The sequence below is a fragment of the Dreissena polymorpha genome, chromosome 1, assembly GCF_020536995.1.
Source record: "Dreissena polymorpha isolate Duluth1 chromosome 1, UMN_Dpol_1.0, whole genome shotgun sequence".
Classification (NCBI taxonomy): Eukaryota; Metazoa; Mollusca; class Bivalvia; order Myida; family Dreissenidae; genus Dreissena; species Dreissena polymorpha.
Genome location: NC_068355.1, coordinates 57,456,338 through 57,468,366, shown reverse-complemented (window position 1 = coordinate 57,468,366; position 12,029 = coordinate 57,456,338). Strand labels below are relative to the sequence as shown.

At 36.1% G+C, this 12,029-nt stretch overlaps 1 long non-coding RNA gene across 1 annotated transcript; it reads right to left on the bottom strand.

The window, feature by feature from the left end:
* Positions 1 to 10,189: 10,189 nt before the first annotated feature.
* Positions 10,190 to 11,044, bottom strand: LOC127881824 (uncharacterized). Its single transcript, XR_008050303.1, has 3 exons — positions 10,944 to 11,044; positions 10,656 to 10,726; positions 10,190 to 10,376 (listed from the first exon to the last, which is right to left on the bottom strand). It is a non-coding gene; the product is annotated as an uncharacterized LOC127881824 (long non-coding RNA).
* Between the last annotated feature and the right edge of the window lie 985 nt (positions 11,045 to 12,029).

The following is a 12,029-nucleotide window of genomic DNA, read 5'->3' as shown; positions in this document are numbered from 1 at the left end:
GTTATACTGTCAAGCACTCTAATAGTCGAGCGCGCTGTCCTCTGACAGCTCTTGTTTGCTGATCTAAGCATCTTGCATCTTACAAAGTTTATGCTTATGTTGTTGAATGCATCATTCCTGGCTATGGACTTGGGGTTTCTGTTTTAGGCTTTGTGGAGATGGTGTTTCTCATCCAATAACTGCTGAATGTCCTCTCATCAAACCAGTCTTTGTGTTTCTTGCCCCAAGAGTGTTTGTGGCTGTAGGATTCACAAAAGACAGCATGCAGCTGGCAGTCTTTAACTTGGCAATGATCAAGGGTTAAGGGGGCTTCTTTCTTTGCCAACGTTGTTTGGGCTGAATATGTATATGTTGGGCTTGGTAATGATGAAGCGGTAGTGTGTCGAGAATTTGGTAACTGACATCGATTTGGTCATTTGTACATCTTTTCTCAAGATACCATAGTCAATAAGATGCCAGTGTTTTAAGCGAGGGTGCATCCATGACGTTTGATTGAGGGGCAAGATTATAAGTGTTTGTGATCAGAAGTTTATGTTCATCACATGTCTGGAGTAAAAGAAGACCATATTGCTGTTGTAGTGGACCACTCCATGTTGTCCAAGGACTCCTTAATAGTCAGTGCCTACTCTTGCATTGAAGTCAATTTAAAGTTCAGCTTGTCTCGACTTAAAATTATATGATTATTTTTGTCACCTGTGATGTTTATCATATTGATATACAAATAATATTCAGACTTATTAAAGTTATTTCTTGTAATTTGGATAATTATAGAAAATTATAGTTATTAAAGTAATTACAAAGTCAATGACATTATTTAGTTTAACATATTTTTTTATTGATTGTCATGAAAGATAAGTTCGGATTAAGGTCATATTAATTGAAGGATTTCATGTCGCCAAAAAGTTGCGACAACTTTTTTGGGGCCAGTGAAACCCCTGTATGCTTCAATTACTCAAGACCCTGGGGCGTAATTGTAACATGGTTTAGTAGCTGTCTACTCACTGTGTTTCAATAAATCATGACCGTGGGGTTATGTAACATGGTTTAGTGGCTGACTACTTTGTTTCAATAAATCATGACCCTGGGCTTATTTAACATGTTTTAGTGGTTGTCTACTCAGGCCTTTTTCTGCCTATCTCACAGGTTTGATAGTCAGACCTATTCCCAATGCCAAATATGGATGTTTTTTCCCAATTATCAAAATAAAATTCCCAATATCCGACCAAAATAATGAAAGCCGAAAAATGCGTTTCCCGGTAGGTACCATGTTTCAAATAATCAGGCCCTGTGTTTTAATTTGCCAAAGAGTAGAACGTCATCGTATCGAGTGTTCCATAATGCAATTTTGCGATCTTGAGACTAAGCTTTTAAATATTGAAGTGCTGGATTATTCAGAATTATAAGGTATGTGCACGCATTAATTATTGTAAATTGGTTGAGAATCAATATCGATGGTCTGAGGTAAATAAATATGGACTAGTTTCACTTTCAACGTTACTGTGGTTCGAAATAGTAAATTTGGGTAAAAAAATACGGAAATCTGACGCAGTCTAAAAATGTCGCATAATTTGAAGTACTATCGAAGTGAAATACGAAAAATTTACTCGAAAGTCACACACAAACTGAATGTTTTGTGGGGATATACTACCCCCAGTCAGTCTACGGTTAACCCAGAATCTGACTCGCCCATTAGCAAGCAAGTGATGAACATTTTCCACTGCCAGATTCAGAATCACTTCCCTTTGTAGCTCCTTAACATTTCAATACTGTACATTTATGATGTTCAGCTTTACTTATGTGTTTCAAAAAATGGTTGCCTCCAGACATTTGGCAACTTGAAATTTGAATAAAAATATGTTGGATGAAGGTCCTTCGACTGTGAATATTCATAAAAAATCCTAAAAATCCTTAATGACATATTGATCTATAATGTATTTTATTTGAACTTCAAGCATAACAAAGTCTGTGTTTTTTTATCATACACATACTTACGTTAGCAGTGGACAATGACTGTTGCATGGTAAAAAAAAAACAGTTTTATACTTTCTTAACATTTTTGGGCAATGCCTATCTATGAAAACCTTATATTTAATAAGAAAAAATCAGAAAAATTATTTCCCAAATAATGCTTTTGTCGATGCAAATTCTTCCCAATTTGGAAGATTTTGCGACTCGAAAAATCCCAATTTTGCTAAGTACTTTTTCCCAAAATAGACAGAAAAAGGCCTGGTTTACTGTGTTTCAATAAATCAAATCCTTGGGGCATACATGTATGTAACATTGTTGAGTTGCTGTCTACTATGTATCAATAAATCATTACCCTGGGGCGTATGTATCATGCTTAAGCGACTTTACTATGTTTCAATCAATCATGACCCTGGGGACAACATTTGCAACACAGTGAAGGTTGTCTACCCAGTGAATACTCAGTGAATACCTGTATATTGTAATATAATAATAAGATATAACTGCTCTGCAAATCTCTTTGTGTGAATGTAGTGTGAGGCAATATGAAAAAGATCTAGAATTGTGGCTTGCAATTGTGTTCCTTATATTATAAAAATGAATATATACAGACAACACACAAGCTGGGTTCATTACATGTCCATTTAATTTAGTTTTCCCTCAACACTATAACTTTTAAGGATTACATAATTGTAATACAATCTCTGGAAATAACTGATAAACAGCTTATTTAAAGCGTCTCAGAGAAATCACAAAGGCGTCGCAAAGTTGTCAAAGCCCAATTGTGGCTTGGCCTCCTATGACAGCTTATGACCCCAGTCTTGACTGCAGATGATGCCCAGTGCTGTGACTTTATAGAAAACAGAATAAAAGTGAAGAACAACTGCTTCAACCAATATGGATGACTGCTTTCCCGCAAATCGTGCTGAATGATACGCTTGCTTATATACCCTCATTATAATCTATTAGGGGTTACACCCAACTAGTTAAAGTTAAACCGGTTACACATTTCCCCCCTTTGAAAATGACGTCCCGTCATAGTCATAGCGTATATATATTCATTCTTCATTTTGTCCATTGTCAACATATAAAACATAGTTCAAGTGCAACAGCATTCGCACTTAACATTATATATATATATATACATGTACACAATAATTATAGATAAAACCTGAAAAACGAAAAAAATCAGTAATTATTTGATAATAAATACAGATGCAGCATCAATGTACCTGTCTATCTGCAACAAATTTACAATACATTATAACATTACTGTTAAATACAGCACCTAAACAATTATTCAAACAATCATTCAATCTCTCCTCCTCTCTGAAGGAATTGTGTCCTCACAAATATCTAAAAATCATAAAAATTGTTAAAATACATCTATACAAATTTCATAAAACATTTACTTCATGATAGCATTTACTATCTTTCTGGCGATTTCACACTCCATACTCTTTAATATTCCTGAAGACATTAATACTTCTAAAGCATGAAATCTATTGTCAAAAGGTCTGTTTACTAAACTAAACATATGAAAATCAGCATATTTAGTTGGTAATTTTCTATGCCGTTCAGATTTTCTAACAGGCTGTAGAGGTAATTGTCTTCTCTTTCTTTGCGCTGCATTGTTGGAATCTTGCTCTTGCAGTGCAGTGTCCTGAGTCGTGTTCTCATCGGTTTCTACTCCTGGCTCTGTGGATCCATTCCCAGCCTCTGCGATAATTTCACTCCTTCCCACTTGTTCCTCTTCCTCATCCGTATTCCTACCAGCTTCTACAGCCGGACAGCCATTTTCTATCGCGTTTTCTTCCCTCTCTGTTCCACTCACTTCTTCTCCAGCGGGTATGGGCTGAGTATGTACAACATCACTCGAGTCCATACATCTGTTAATAATCTTCTCCTCGTGTCTGTGGGCGTCCCCACAAATACTTGTTCTGGGAACATGTATAAAACTCGTACAATCCTCATCGGAACTGTCACTCTGGGACGGTTCATTTTCTTCCTTCATTAATCCAACTCCGGATGCATCCTTTCCTATTGCTTTAGAAATTCCCGCTTGCTCTATGACCTCGTGTATACTCTCTCCGTCCACATTTTCCCGAGCCTTCACTGGAAATATATGATTCCTGTGTAAAGTTTTCTGTGTACCACTTTCTACACCTTTAAGCCTGAATACCGGGATGTTTTCATGCGGTTGTTCTGTTATGATATATAGTTCTTCTTCATATTTGTCTGCAAGTTTATGTTTTCCTTCACCATGAGCCATTATCTTCACCAGGACATGATCTCCTACTTCAACTTTGGCTCCTCTTACTTTAAGGTCATATGAATGTTTCTGCTTTTCCTTTGCCTTTGAAATATACCTTTCTACAATTTCTCTTGTCGTTTTAATTCTATCTTTCAAATCTTCAATATATTCCTGACTTGTCTTATTACATGATTGTTCTTGTGATCTTTCAAATTTAGCATCAATAGGTAATTTAGGCTTCCTTCCAAACATCAATTCAAAAGGTGAAAATTTTGTTGATTCATGAGGCGTACAGTTGTAGGAATAAACTAATGAGTTAATGTATTTCTGCCAGTTACTTTTCTGTTCGTTTTCCAAAGTTCCCAGCATGTCTAGTAGAGTTCTATTAAACCTTTCTGGTCCGGCATTTCCCTGTGGATGGTATACAGATGTATGTGTTTTCTTCATGTTGGTGATATTACAAAGTTCTTTGATTAAATCAGATTCAAAGTTTGCGCCTTGATCAGAATGGAGTCTTGTTGGGATACCGTAATGAATGATAAAATTGTTGTAGAAAGCTTCTGCTGTCGTCTTGGCTGTCTGGTTTCTGGTCGGAATAGCTAGTGCGTACTTGATAAAGTGATCTGTAATAACTAATATGCTGTTGAATCCTCCTTTTGCTGGTTCTAATGAGAGATAGTCAAAACAAACAAGCTCTAGTGGGTAGGTTGTGTGTACATTTACCAGAGGTGCTCTTGTGTTAGTTGCTGTTTTCCTTCTTAAACATCTGTCACACTTAGACACGTATTGCTCTACTTCTGAAGACATTCCTGGCCAAAAAAATCGCTCTCGTATCAGTTTCATCGTTCGTTCCTTTCCCGGATGTCCTACGTCTGTATGAAGACCTTTCAAAATATCACTTTTATAAACTTCAGGGATCACTAATTGTTCAATATGTGTACCTTGATCTTGAATATCTCTAAACAAAATACCTCTCTTGATCTTCAAATTAGCAAAGTTCTTCTTCATGTTAATGTCTTGCTTACTATGTATTTGTTGTGGTAGGCTCTTGTCAATAACTGCTCTTTTCCATTTGTCAACGATAGGGTCAGATCTCTGTGCTCTCCGAATTTCACGCATTTCTATCTGTGCCAAAGGTTGTCCGAAATTGTCCGCTATGTCTACTACATTTAAAGATAAACAAGGTAACGTCTCAAAATAACATTCAATACTTTGAAGAGAATTGCATATAACTTTAACCACATTGTTATCTAGTACTACATGATTGTTCGAGTCTGAAACTTTTCCTGGTGGGTATCTACTTAAAGCATCAGCATCTGTGTTTTGTACGCCTGGTCTGTAAAAAATATCAAAATTATACTCTCCAATTGCTGCTGCCCATCTTTGACCTGTGGCATCTAATTTAGCTGAAGATAAAACATAAGTTAGTGGATTATTATCAGTGTACACTGTAAAATGACTATGTGATAAATATTCTGAAAATTTCTCCGTAATGGCCCACTTCAACGCTAACAATTCTAGTTTAAATGCGGAATAATTCTTTTCTGACTTTGTTAGTTGTCGGCTGGCATATGCTATCACTCTCTTCCTATTGTCATCTTGTTGTTGGTATAAAACTGCTCCTAGTCCTTGTGTTGATGCATCTGTGTGAAGTTCAAAGGGTTTCTGGAAGTCAGGATAAGCTAAAATAGGTGGAGATGTAAGAATTATTTTCAATTTATCAAAGATCTGCTGGTTTTCTTCTGTCCATGTCCATTCTTTGGCATCTTTCTTCTGTTGTGCTTTCTTGCCTGTGGGGTGTGGAATTAATTCTGAGAGAGGTTTTGTAATTTTACTGAAATCTTTTATAAATCGCCTGTAGTAACCTGCAAATGCTAAGAAAGAATGAAGTTCACTAGGGTTTGAGGTTTTGGCCAATTTCGTATCTTCTCAATCTTCTCGGGATCAGTTTCTATGCCTTCGTTGCTCACAATGTGACCTAAAAAGTTAACACGTTGTTTAAAAAATTGACATTTTTCAGGACACAGTTTCAAGTTACACTCCTGCAATCAAGAAAGAACTAATTCTAACCGTTCTAAATGTTCAGACACGGTGCGGCTGAAAATAATTAGGTCATCTAAAAAAATAACACAAATTTTCATATTAAAATCACCTAAACACTCCTGCATTAGTCTTTGATAAGTAGCAGGACTATTGCATAACCCAAAAGCCATCTGATTAAATTCAAAGAAACCGAGTGGCCCCACTGTAAATCCGGTGCGTTCCTTGTGTTCTTCTAGAATTTCCACTTGGTGATATCCTGCTTTCATATCGAGGGTTGTAAAGTACTTGGCCCCTTCTAAGCAGTCAAAAATTTCTTCTGTTCTTGGTAAGGCAAATGAATCTTTGATGGTTCTGTCATTTAACATACGGTAGTCCACACAAAGTCTCAGTTTTCCATTCTTCTTTCTTACAAGGACTATGTTGGATGAAAAGGGAGATTTAGATGGTCTAATGATGTTGCAGGCTAGTAGTTGTTCTATATGTTGTCTTACTTCATTGATCATTCCAGGGGGAATTCTTCTGTGTCTCTGCTTAAATGGCCTTTCATCATGCAAATCTATTCTGTGTTTGATTGATGTACAATTTCCAATATCTGTGTCGCTCGTAGAGAAAATGCTCCTATGTTTCATTAACAGATCAGTTAAGGCTCGTTTTTGTTCAGAATCTAAAATATTATCTTCATCAATGCTGAGTTCCTTTACTATATTCTTTCTTTTGATGTCTAGATTTTCTTCCTCTAATCTGTCAAGTACTTCTGCTGTGACTTCTACTGGTTGTAGTTCACATAGTATAGCCTTCGGTGCCAAACATACTGTGTTGGTAGATAGATTGGTCAATGTGACGGTTAAACTCTTCTTCCCAGACATAACTAATGCTGGACTGACTTCTACAGTACTGGGTAGATTACTCTCTGTACATTCCTGAATGAGAGCTGATGTGACTGGATAATCCATTTCTTTGTCTGTGTAGGCTTGTACTGTCACTGTTTCATTTGGTTTTATTATCACTTGGTGTGGCACTCCGTTTCTGACGATAGCTATACAATTGTTGTTCTGTTTTAATTTCTTCTCTCTGAGTACTATGCTTCTAAAACATAGATACCATGGTACATGCAGATCTGCCTTCTGTAAGAACCTTTCTCCTAAATTTCCTTTACATTTACTTAAAAGTTCAGATAATACATTAGTTCCTAAAATAACAGGTGTTCGTGCAGAATAAGCTGTATCCGGTACAATCAAAAATAAACATGGCTGATTTTCAGACTTTCGAATACCTTTAACTGTTAAATCTGCTTCAATGAAACCTAAGTAGGGCAATATCTGTCCATCAGCACATTCCACATGTAAAATTTCTGTCAGAGGCTGTAACTTGATATCTTTAAAGTTATTGGTGTAGAATGAGTTGGAAATCACACTAACACAGCTGCCTGTATGCAATAGTGCTTGGGTTTCAATGTTGTTGATGGATATGCTTGCTTCGTTGGATTCTCCTACTAATTTGGGATCTTTAGATGAAGTGCCCGCATTCGATCCCTCAATAAGAGCACTTACTCTTTTAAATTTCTGTTTCCGTATTTTCCCTTCTGCATATCATTGGGACAGTCTCTCGCAAAATGACCCCGATCACCGCATGCATAACATGGTCCTCTAAAATTGTTACTACCCAGTGGTCTGGAAGGTCTGTACATACCTCTTCCTCCTCTTTGTAGTGGTGGTTGTTGAAATCTGCCTCTTCTTATACCTCTGCCTACATAGTAGTTGGGATTGTTGTTTCCTTTCTGAAGGTCTTCTATCTTCCTATTTAACTCATGAATCATGGCCTTTAATTCATTGATTTCTGACTTTTCTTCTTTTTCTGGCTTCTGGGCAACATTGCAGGTCCTTTTCTTGTCTGTCATTTGAAGGTCTTTTTCTAGTCTTCTTAACTCAATCTTGAATCTGTCGTAATCATCAATCGTGTCATACTTGTATTGGGCGATGTGTTTCAAGTCTAACTTCAGCCCTTGAAATAGAACTTGTTTCAGGATCTCATCATTTCCTCGCTTGATTGCCTTCAATTCTATGGCTCGGGCAAAGATATCTTCTAGTCTTGAAGCATATGCAGTCACTTCTTCTGCGCCTTGAGTACATGAGTAGAATTTTCGCATCACAGACTCTTGGGACTCTATGTTACCATAAGTGCTCTCGAGCTTCTTCAGCACTTCGTGTAGAGATGCACCTGGTCCTAATCTGCGTAAAATATCACCTGCTGTACCTTTCATTGATCTTCTTAGTCCCAGCATAATTTGCTTCTCTGTAAATGTTCCCTCTGTCAACAGTGCATGTATTTCGTATCTAAAGGCATCCCAGGTTGCTTCCCCTTTGTTGTCTTCTCCAGAAAATGCTGAAAGTTTGGGGAAATGGTAGGTCCCTGTTTCTGGATAACTTGAAAATCTTGGCATGGAATACTCAAATGGACTCACCCTAGGTTTCCTCTCTTCGTCTGTTTTCTTTGTCAGTCGTCTCACAAAAAGACCTATATCTTCTCCACTCTCTGTCTGAGGATCCATGTTCAGTTCTCTGAGGGCATCTAGCAGCTTCTGTTCCTTTGTTGTAAGTGTACGCTCTTGTTCACATCCACCACTTGCTAGCCCACTCTTATCAGAATCCTCCTCTTCATGTGACCTACTAGTCATTATGTTTTCCAAATATAACAACTAATAAATAAAGAGACTTATAAAAATTGAAACTTGTACAATAAATACAAACTTGTATGACAAATTCACAAAATACACACAGAATTTTCTGGAAATCTGAAACTCTAAAATTGTGGAAACAAGTTTAATATTAAATTAATATTCCCACTGTTTACAGCACGAATGAAAAAACTAATTTAACAATTAAACTGCAAAACTGCCAAATAATACACTAAATGAGTTATAAACTCGCAAAAATTGTGTCCATCCTGAAAATAAAATGTCAAGGTCAAATAGTTGTCAACAATTTTCTGACAAGGTCACAGTGTACATGTCAATGAAATGTCAAATCCCCAACGAATAATACTAAGCAAGTGAAGCTTTCAGCACGATTGAAAATTAACTACCCGTTAATTTAATAGCTGTGCGATTTGAATGCTGGTCACCACCTCCAGACAAACAACACCTCTGAAATAAACTTGGTGGCCACTGAAAAGTACTGTAATAACACAAAACCAATCAAATATACCCTTATGTAAGGTTTTCAATATGATGGCAATATTACGAAGTATTTAAGAATAGTAAAGTTGCTTCAAATAGTTAACTAAATAGACTTGTTAGTTAAAGAAACCATCACTAAGGAATATGTTTTAAAATTGCTAAGGTATCATGCAATTGTGACACTTTCCCAATCAATTGTTTAATAATATAATTTTTTCCCCAGGATATTTAATAAATTGCAGTTAAAAACAAAAGTTTTAAAACAACAACAAATTATTTACAGCATATGGACCACAATGGATTATTTACAATTAAATAAAGAAATTCAACTGCAATTTAATAAATAATGGCCTTCCACTATTGGTACTCACAAATACAAATGTGTTTTTCTCAATCACACGGTAATGTCAATGTCACACGCTCCAGTCACTTTGCAGGCACTGATGTTCTACTCGCTCCTAAAGATCGCTCGTCGCTCCCAACAAATAATCGCTCGTTGCTCCCAATGATCGCTCAGAATGCCACCTGGATTGCTCCACTGCACACGCCAACTGCTCCGACCACTGGCTACCGAATAAGCTGTACGTCCTCCATACAACCAAAGATTTTCCACAATCTTTAACAATCATCAATACTCATTTATTTTTATTATTTTTTTTTTAAATTAATGTTCAGTTCTTAAATGAGAGAAATCTAAAATATAACCACGTTGGGCGCCATTTGTGGCTTGCAATTGTGTTCCTTATATTATAAAAATGAATATATACAAACAACACATAAGCTGGGTTCATTACATGTCCATTTAATTTAGTTTTCCCTCAACACTATAACTTTTAATGATTACATAATTGTAATACAATCTCTGGAAATAACTATGATAAACAGCTTATTTAAAGCGTCTCAGAGAAATCACAAAGGCGTTGCAAAGTTGTCAAAGCCCTGAAATAACAATAACAATATTCTACAATAATATAAATTGATACAGACTTACAATAACATTTAAGTATGTTATCATAAATAAATACTATGTTATTCATACATATCTAGTGGTCGTCAATATAAGGTCTCGCTATATTGTAGCACAATACCACGAAAACTAACAATAGATCGACAACTTACAATAGATCGAACTAGCATTACATTTCCAATGCTAATCATCAAAATAATAAAAGATACAAATCTGAACTTGATAAAAATACATCCAATAACATGACATACCAATTGTGGATTGGCCTCCTATGACAGCTTATGACCCCAGTCTTGACTGCAGATGATGCCCAGTGCTGTGACTGCAATATTAGCTCATATGTGCAAGCATACAGAAAAGAAAGTGATCTTTGTTATGACTGTTAAATACAAAGAATTATGCTGCTATCATAAACAATACCAAGGTCAATGAAAACAAACATATTTAACTGATAAATACAATACCGACAAAAGCACTATTCAATGGCCATCTAGACTAGCATATTACTAATAAATTTACATAGTTAAAATACAACATACCTTTATAGAAAACAGAATAAAAGTGAAGAACAACTGCTTCAACCAATATGGATGACTGCTTTCCCGCAAATCGTGCTGAATAATACGCTTGCTTATATACCCTCATTATAATTTATTAGGGGTTACACCCAACTAGTTAAAGTTAAACCGGTTACACGTCAAACTGTCAATTCACACAGATTTGCGAGATTTTTAGGGTCCTTGGTCATTTGTATACATGTTCAGTATAGAAAATCACCTGATAACATGAAATTTTTGGATTAAATTATCAAAATAAAAACAATGTTGCAAACTGTGTTTATATTAAATGGTAAGTATTAGTTGAAAGACGACGTTTTGTGTGTCGTAAATCAACGAGTTTTCTTTTACAACAACAACTACTTCTACAACCACGTCGGGACCGATCTATCTTGGTTGTTTTTTTTTTAATTGTAAATATTATACTACATGTACATGTATGTACTTGTAATAAATGTAATTTTATTTGAAAATCAGGAAGTCAAACAAAATAAAATTGATCGTTATCTTGTAAAACGCGGAGTTTTCCCCGCGTTGCCAACGCCGAGGGCCGCCGCGTCGGCTTATCAGTTTTGCCGATCGTTAACCGCCGCGTCCAAAATCATGCAAACGCCGCGTATAGCGGGATTTTCTTAATCTCCCTCCAGGTCGAAACCCGCGGAGTATGGAGGGAAATTGGGGAAAACGCGTGGAGTGTACTTTAACATAAGCACGAAAACTTGTTTTGGGGAAATAAATTAAGGGTGTTAGTTTCAGTTTGTGGATATATTAACGCTTTAAACATATATACTTGAGTGTTGTCGATGTATTTAGCTAAGAGACATTAATATATTAAATAAGTTTACCTTTACATATCCATTTCACTAACATGCCAATACAGTAAACTGTTTAGTGTGCAAACATAATAAAGCAGAATATGCACATGAATCTGATTAAACACAGATCCACTTGCATATAAATCAAATCATGTTTGTCTTTTATTTTGCATTTTCGAACGATAATCCTGTAACTGTTAGATGTTTTTTCTTTGCAAGTAGACTGCATTCCAATTTTCAAACACTTGTTCTG